This window comes from Orcinus orca, chromosome 12 (assembly GCF_937001465.1).
Source record: "Orcinus orca chromosome 12, mOrcOrc1.1, whole genome shotgun sequence".
NCBI lineage: Eukaryota > Metazoa > Chordata > Mammalia > Artiodactyla > Delphinidae > Orcinus > Orcinus orca.
In genome coordinates, this window is record NC_064570.1 from 66,895,957 (window position 1) to 66,902,246 (window position 6,290).

Below are 6,290 nucleotides of genomic sequence, written 5' to 3' on the forward strand. Positions count from 1 at the left end.
CTGCTTATACCAGTTTCTACTTCACTACTCCTTCCAACTCATGCTCTGCATTTCTGTCAGAATCATCCTTATGAAACACAGATCTGATCTTCATAATCCCCTGCTTAAAAACTTGTGATGGAGTCCCATTGCCAAAAGGATTAAGCCAAAGCTCCTTGGCATGGTATACATACAGATCCTCTAAAAATTTGTCTCCTGGTTTCCATTCCAACCTCTTGAACATTCATTCTTCCCTCTCCCATAGTTCAGCACACCATACTGCTCCCGCCACACTGTGCCTTTTCTCATCTGGTTCACTTTCTCTGAAACGCCCTGATTTTTCTATTTCTTGGTAAATTTGTATTCATCCTTCAATAAATATCTCAAACATCAATTTTCTCTAAAATAAATTGCAGTCTCCTTTCCCTACAGAGGACTAATCTGTTTCCATCATATCCGACACAGTATTCCAAATGTCTTTACATAGCACTAATGAAACTATATAATAATGATTTGTTTACATGCATCTCTCTCTAGCTAGAGTGTCCCCCAAAATGTTGGACACTTACCATTAGTGGTACTGTAGATGGTTTTACGTGTTACACTGATATGACGTTAAATATTGAATTGCATAGTGTGAGAGTTATCCCCTTTTTAATACTTTAGGGAGAAAGTTTTAGTTTTGTGCTTATGGCTTTAACATCTCTCTATTATTGTGTGATTAATTTCCCTTTTTTAAGAGAGAGCAGGCCTCAGGCTTAAAACTTTGTAGATAACAATAATTGGCTAGAATTTATATATTTCTTCATGATATTTTCTGATGATTATTTTCTGTCTATGAAACTTTAAAAATGAATATTGATGAGTGACTTCCCTGGTGGTCCAGTGGGTAAGACTCTGTGCTCCCAATGCAGGGGGCCTGGGTTCATTCCCTGGTTGGGGAACTAGATCCCACATGCATGCTGCAACTAAGAAGTCCACATGCCACAACTAAGAAGCCTGCATGCCGCAACTAAAAGATCCCGCGTGCCACAACAAAGACCTGGCGCAGCCAAAATAAATAAATAAATAAAATATTTTTAAAAAGATAACATGGTCAACACATAAAATCAATTGTATTTCTAGGAAAAATTAATATTGATGATAGATTTTTCTTTTAAAATAAAAGTGAGATAAAGAAAAATAGTAAGCATATAATGGTAACAAAGTGCATCATTATGGCAAAATTCTCGTAGGATATGTGAAAATGATTTAACTCTGGGAAACATTGGGCTAGGTCCTTCAGAAGCAGGAGGCATAACTTCTATTTTCATCCCCAGTTCCTAGTACTATGTTTAATATACAGTAGATCGTCACTAAATATTTGTCAAATTAAGTTAGGAAGAAACACCCACCTCCAACATTTTCAAGATTCAATGTCATTTGGGGGGATATATACCTAAAGTGAAAGGCCTTCGGTAACTGACTTTTCTGAAAAAGTTAAATAATATCCATTGTTATCATATAAATGACCTTTAAAATGATTTCCTATAGCTACCATGGAAGAAATCAAATTCACAAGAGGATACGACCATAGATTCTCCAACTGGGTTGTGTGGAATGAGGTCTTAAAAGCCAAAGTTCAGGGGCAATAGAAGAAGGTTAACAATACATTCTATTACAATCATCACATCAGTTTTCACCATCAAGGTCACGGTACATTTTAAGGGAGGGTAGACCAGAAGAGCTCTCACTAGAGGTGAGCTAGCACCATCTGTTGGGGAGTGAGTTCACAGCATAAGATGATATCAGCTGACTTCATTACTCCGGAATTTATTTCTCCAAAGTACTTTCTTTTCATCATACAAATTTCAAGACACTCATGCATATCCAAGTACAACTTAATTTTCAGTCAGGTCTACTATGATAGTCAAAAACAAAACTCTTTAATTAATCTGATTATAGTGTACTAGTTTTTCATGATTTGACTCTTTAATTACAGACCTGATAATTAGACTACTTTGACCCATTTAAGAAATGGAAAAAAGGTTAGTAACATTATACAGCCACGTGGATTATAGGTTTGCTGTAGAATAACAAATATGTGTTGCACAAAACAAAAACAAACTCATAGATACAGAGAACAAGTGGGTGGCTGCCATAGGGTGGTAGAGGGGTGGGCAAAATAGGTGAAGGAGGTTAAGAGGTACAGACCTCCAGTTATAAAATAAATAAGCAACGGGGATGTAATATACAGCATAAGGATATGGTCAATAATACTGTAATAACTTGGTGTGGGGACAGATGATTATTAGACTTATTGTGGTGATCATTTCATAATGTATGTAAATGTGAAATCACTTTGTAGTACACCTGAAACTAACATAATGTTGTACATCGACAAAACTTTAAATAAATAAATATAAAGCAAAAAACAAAAATACATTGTTTGTTCTTATAAACCAGCCTTGATTATCTGTGGTTATTAGAAATAGAGGTAGCCTTAAATTTTAAACTTTACAAATAAGCTAGAGACAGTCATTTTCTCCTTTCACACTCCTTCCCAAAAAATCTATAGGTGAAATTGAGAGGGTAGTGTTTCTCTTGTTTACCATTTGGAATAGATGCTCCAGAGTGACAAAAAGGGAAGAGATAGCCAGCTGAGTGTGTGAAGGTAGGTGGAAAATGAGGGGGAAATCATAAGCGCTTGGATTCTAAATGACAACAAGTGTGTTACCAGCAGTTTCCCCAGAGACAGGGCTTAGGAGTAAAGTTTCAAACATTAGAAATAAATTCGTATGTGCCTCTATTTTAATTTTTTTTTTTTTTTTTTTTTTTGCGGTACGCGGGTCTCTCACTGTTGTGGCCTCTCCCGTTGCGGAGCACAGGCTCCGGACGCGCAGGCTCAGCGGCCACAGCTCACGGGCCCAGCCGCTCCGCGGCATGTGGGATCCTTCCCGGACCGGGGCACGAACCCGCGTCCCCTGCATCGGCAGGCGGACTCTCAACCACTGCGCCACCAGGGAAGCCCCTTTTTTTATTCATCCTCCTCCTCCTCCTCTTCGTCCTCGTCTTCTTCATCTTCCTCTTCCACCTTTTTCCGGGCAACTTTAGCAGGACCCTTGGCGCCATCAAACTTCCCTTTAGACTTATAGTCTGAGACATCCTTCTCGTATTTCTCCTTCAGCTTCGCTGCCTTTTTGATATATGGCTGCTTCTCGCTGTCACTTAAGTTATTCCATATCTCGCCCAGCTTCTTTGCCACATCTCCAATAGAGATGCCAAGGTTTGTAGATTTGACCTTGGGGCGGAATTCGGAACAGAACAGGAAAAATCCAGACGGTGGCCTCTTGGGGGCATTCGAGTCCTTCTTCTTCTTGCCTCCCTTAGCTAGTCCGTAATCCTTCATTTCCCGATCATAGAGCACTTTATCTGCCTTTGCCATTTCATTAAATTTAGACTTCTCTTTCCAAGACATTGTCTTCTACCACTCAGAGCACTTCTTGGAAAATTCTGCAAAATTGTCAGGGACCTCGGGGTTTTTCTTCTTATGTTCCTCTCTGCACATCTGCACAAAGAAGGCATAAGCAGACATCTTGCCCTTTGGTTTCTTGGGTCACCTTTAGCCATCTTGACTGTATTGTTTGCTAGTCTGGGCAGTGCAGGGCATGACGCGTGGCTCAGCGCTCCACAGCTGTGTGCTCCATAACTTATTTTAAATCAATTCCAGCTACCTTTAAAGTTCAAGTTTCTAATTGAACCTCCTTCCACAGTTTGTTCCTTTCCTCAAATACTTCTATCAATAGGAACAGGAAAAAAACCTCCTACCTAGTCACTAAGTCTTTTCAGATATCCCAATAAAAGCTTTTTTCAAACTGTAAAGAGCTTTGTAGGGTTTTTCCAATTATAAAAAGTATTTAAAAATAATATGACAGGGGCTTCCCTGGTGGCACAGTGGTTAAGAATCCGCCTGCCAATGCAGGGGTTCGATCCCTGGTCAGGGAAGATCCCACATGCCATGGAGCAACTAAGCCCACACGCCACAACTACTGAACCTGCTCTCTAGAGCCTGTGAGCCACAGCTACTGAGCCCTCGCGCCTAGAGCCCGTGCTCCACAACAAGAGAAACCACTGCAATGAGAAGCCCGCGCACCGCAACGAAGAGTAAACCCTGCTCACCGCAACTAGAGAAAGCCCGAATGCAGCAATGAAAACCCAATGCAGCCAAAAATAAATAATTAAAATAAATTAATCTGACAGTACCAAAGGTAAGAAGTGAAAATCAGAGTGTAATGCCTCCACCTAGAAACAATTCTATTTATAAATGAACATACCAATACACATATTTTTAACTAAATAGGTTCATGGTTTACACAGAGTCTACTGAATTTTTACTCCACTTAATATGTCAGGGGGGAGGTTTATTAATAACTCTCACCTCCTCCCAAGTCTCTTTTCTCTGCAAGGTCAGTGTAGTGGGTTGAATGGTGGCCCCAGAAAAGACATAACCAAGTCCTGATCTTATTTAGAAAAAGGGTCTTTTCAGGTACAATTAAGGATCTTGAGATGAGATCATCTTGGATTACCTGGGTGGGCCCTAAATCCAATGATAAGTGTCCTGGGACTTCCCTGGCAGTCCAGTGGTTAAGACTCCACACTACCACTTCAGGGGGCTCGGGTTTGAGCCGTGGTGGGGGAACTAAGATCCCGCATGCCACATGGCACAGCCAAAAAAAACCAAAAAAATTACAAGTGTCCTCATAAGACAAAGAGGAGAAAGCCGCATGAAGACGGAAGCAGAGATCGGAGGCACCAGGGACCAGAAGAAGCAAGGAAGGATCCCCCCGAGTGCCTTTGGAGAGAGTGTGACCCTGCCAACACCTGGACTTCAGACTTCTGGCCCCCTGAACTGTGAGAGAATACGTTTCTATCAGCTTAAACTACTGAGTTTGTGGTAATTTGTTCCAAGAGCCCTAGCAAACCCATATGGTCAGCATTCCAAACGTCCCTATCATACACTCAGCCTGCTCCCCAGCCTCATTTTCCTGTTCTTCTCCAGCCTGACGCTCCTGTTTGCCTCCTTTCATTTCCTGTATTGCCTCAAAGCCTTTGCACATGCTGTTCCAGTGCATGGATTGCTCCTCTTCATTCTTCAAATATTTCTCCAACACTCCTCAGGGAAAAGTTCAGTGACCCTCTAGGCCTGCTCACCAAGCCCCATAAGGTACCCTTCTAGCAGCATGTAGCTCTTTTCATAGCCCTTAGCCTAGTTTGTGTGTTTATTAGTACCATAATTCGAGTCTGCCTCCTCTGCCAAACTGTAAGCTTCCTGAGAATGGGGGGCCCTCACCCACCCCTTATATTCCCAGGCCAGGCCTGAGCTTGCTTTGCCATAGCAATCACTTTTTGAATGAATGGCCACTATTCCAGAAGCATTTGCCGACTTTGGTAAACTCTCACAGCCTTTGAGACCGCTGTGGGCTAGGTAGGGTGACCATATTATTTACCCTCCAAAAGCGACCACTTCTGAAAAGGGGTGCTACTAACAATTACAAGTCACCTGGCTACAGTCCTGGTAACAGGCTGTACTGACCACAGGAGCAAATGTGAAGGCAGGAGGATAACCAGAAGAGGATGGATATGACATTTTGGAGAGACGTGAAGAGGATAATTTAAATTTGCTTAATTGCCTCTGCATTTTCATTGATTCCCTCTACACCATGTATGCATTTGTTCATTCTTTTATTGTCTGGTCTTCACTCATCGATGTGATGTAAGCTCTCTGAGGACTGGGACTTGGCCTCTTTTGTTCGTTGCTCTAAAACGCACCTAAAATAGTTCCTGGTGCATAGCAGGTGCTCAATAAACACTTGAATGAACGTACTCAGAGCTGAACGGCGTACCCTCAATGAATAATGGATGAAGAATCAAAACACATAGAAAAAAATCCTCCCAGTTTGAAAGCCTAAAGAGTCTCAACACTAAAGGGGACAGGAGGCGGAACAATTGCCCCGCCTTGGGCTGAGGATGCAAGAATGAAGGCCCCAGCGTCCAAGCGGCCGTTGCGCGGTTGAACTCAGCCTTCACCCCGCCCACTCCCCCCTCGTGACACCCTCTCTCCGGAAGCTCTCTAGCCCCCGGCTCATCCGCTTCGGCCCCTACAACCGCTCTGGTTCCTGCCCTCCTGTTACACCCTGACCCCAGTCGTCTCCTCCCCGAATCCCATTTGACTCCGGGACCCCCGCGCGACCCCCTCTCCTGATCCCCTCAACCCCTGGCCTCCTGCACCGCCCCCTTTTCAGACGCCCTGGAATCCTGGCACACCGCGTCGC

The 6,290-nt window shown here is 42.8% G+C and overlaps 1 pseudogene; it reads right to left on the reverse strand.

Moving 5' to 3' along the window:
* Positions 1–1,933: 1,933 nt before the first annotated feature.
* Positions 1,934–6,254, reverse strand: LOC125960681 (high mobility group protein B3-like; annotated as a pseudogene).
* Positions 6,255–6,290: the final 36 nt, after the last annotated feature.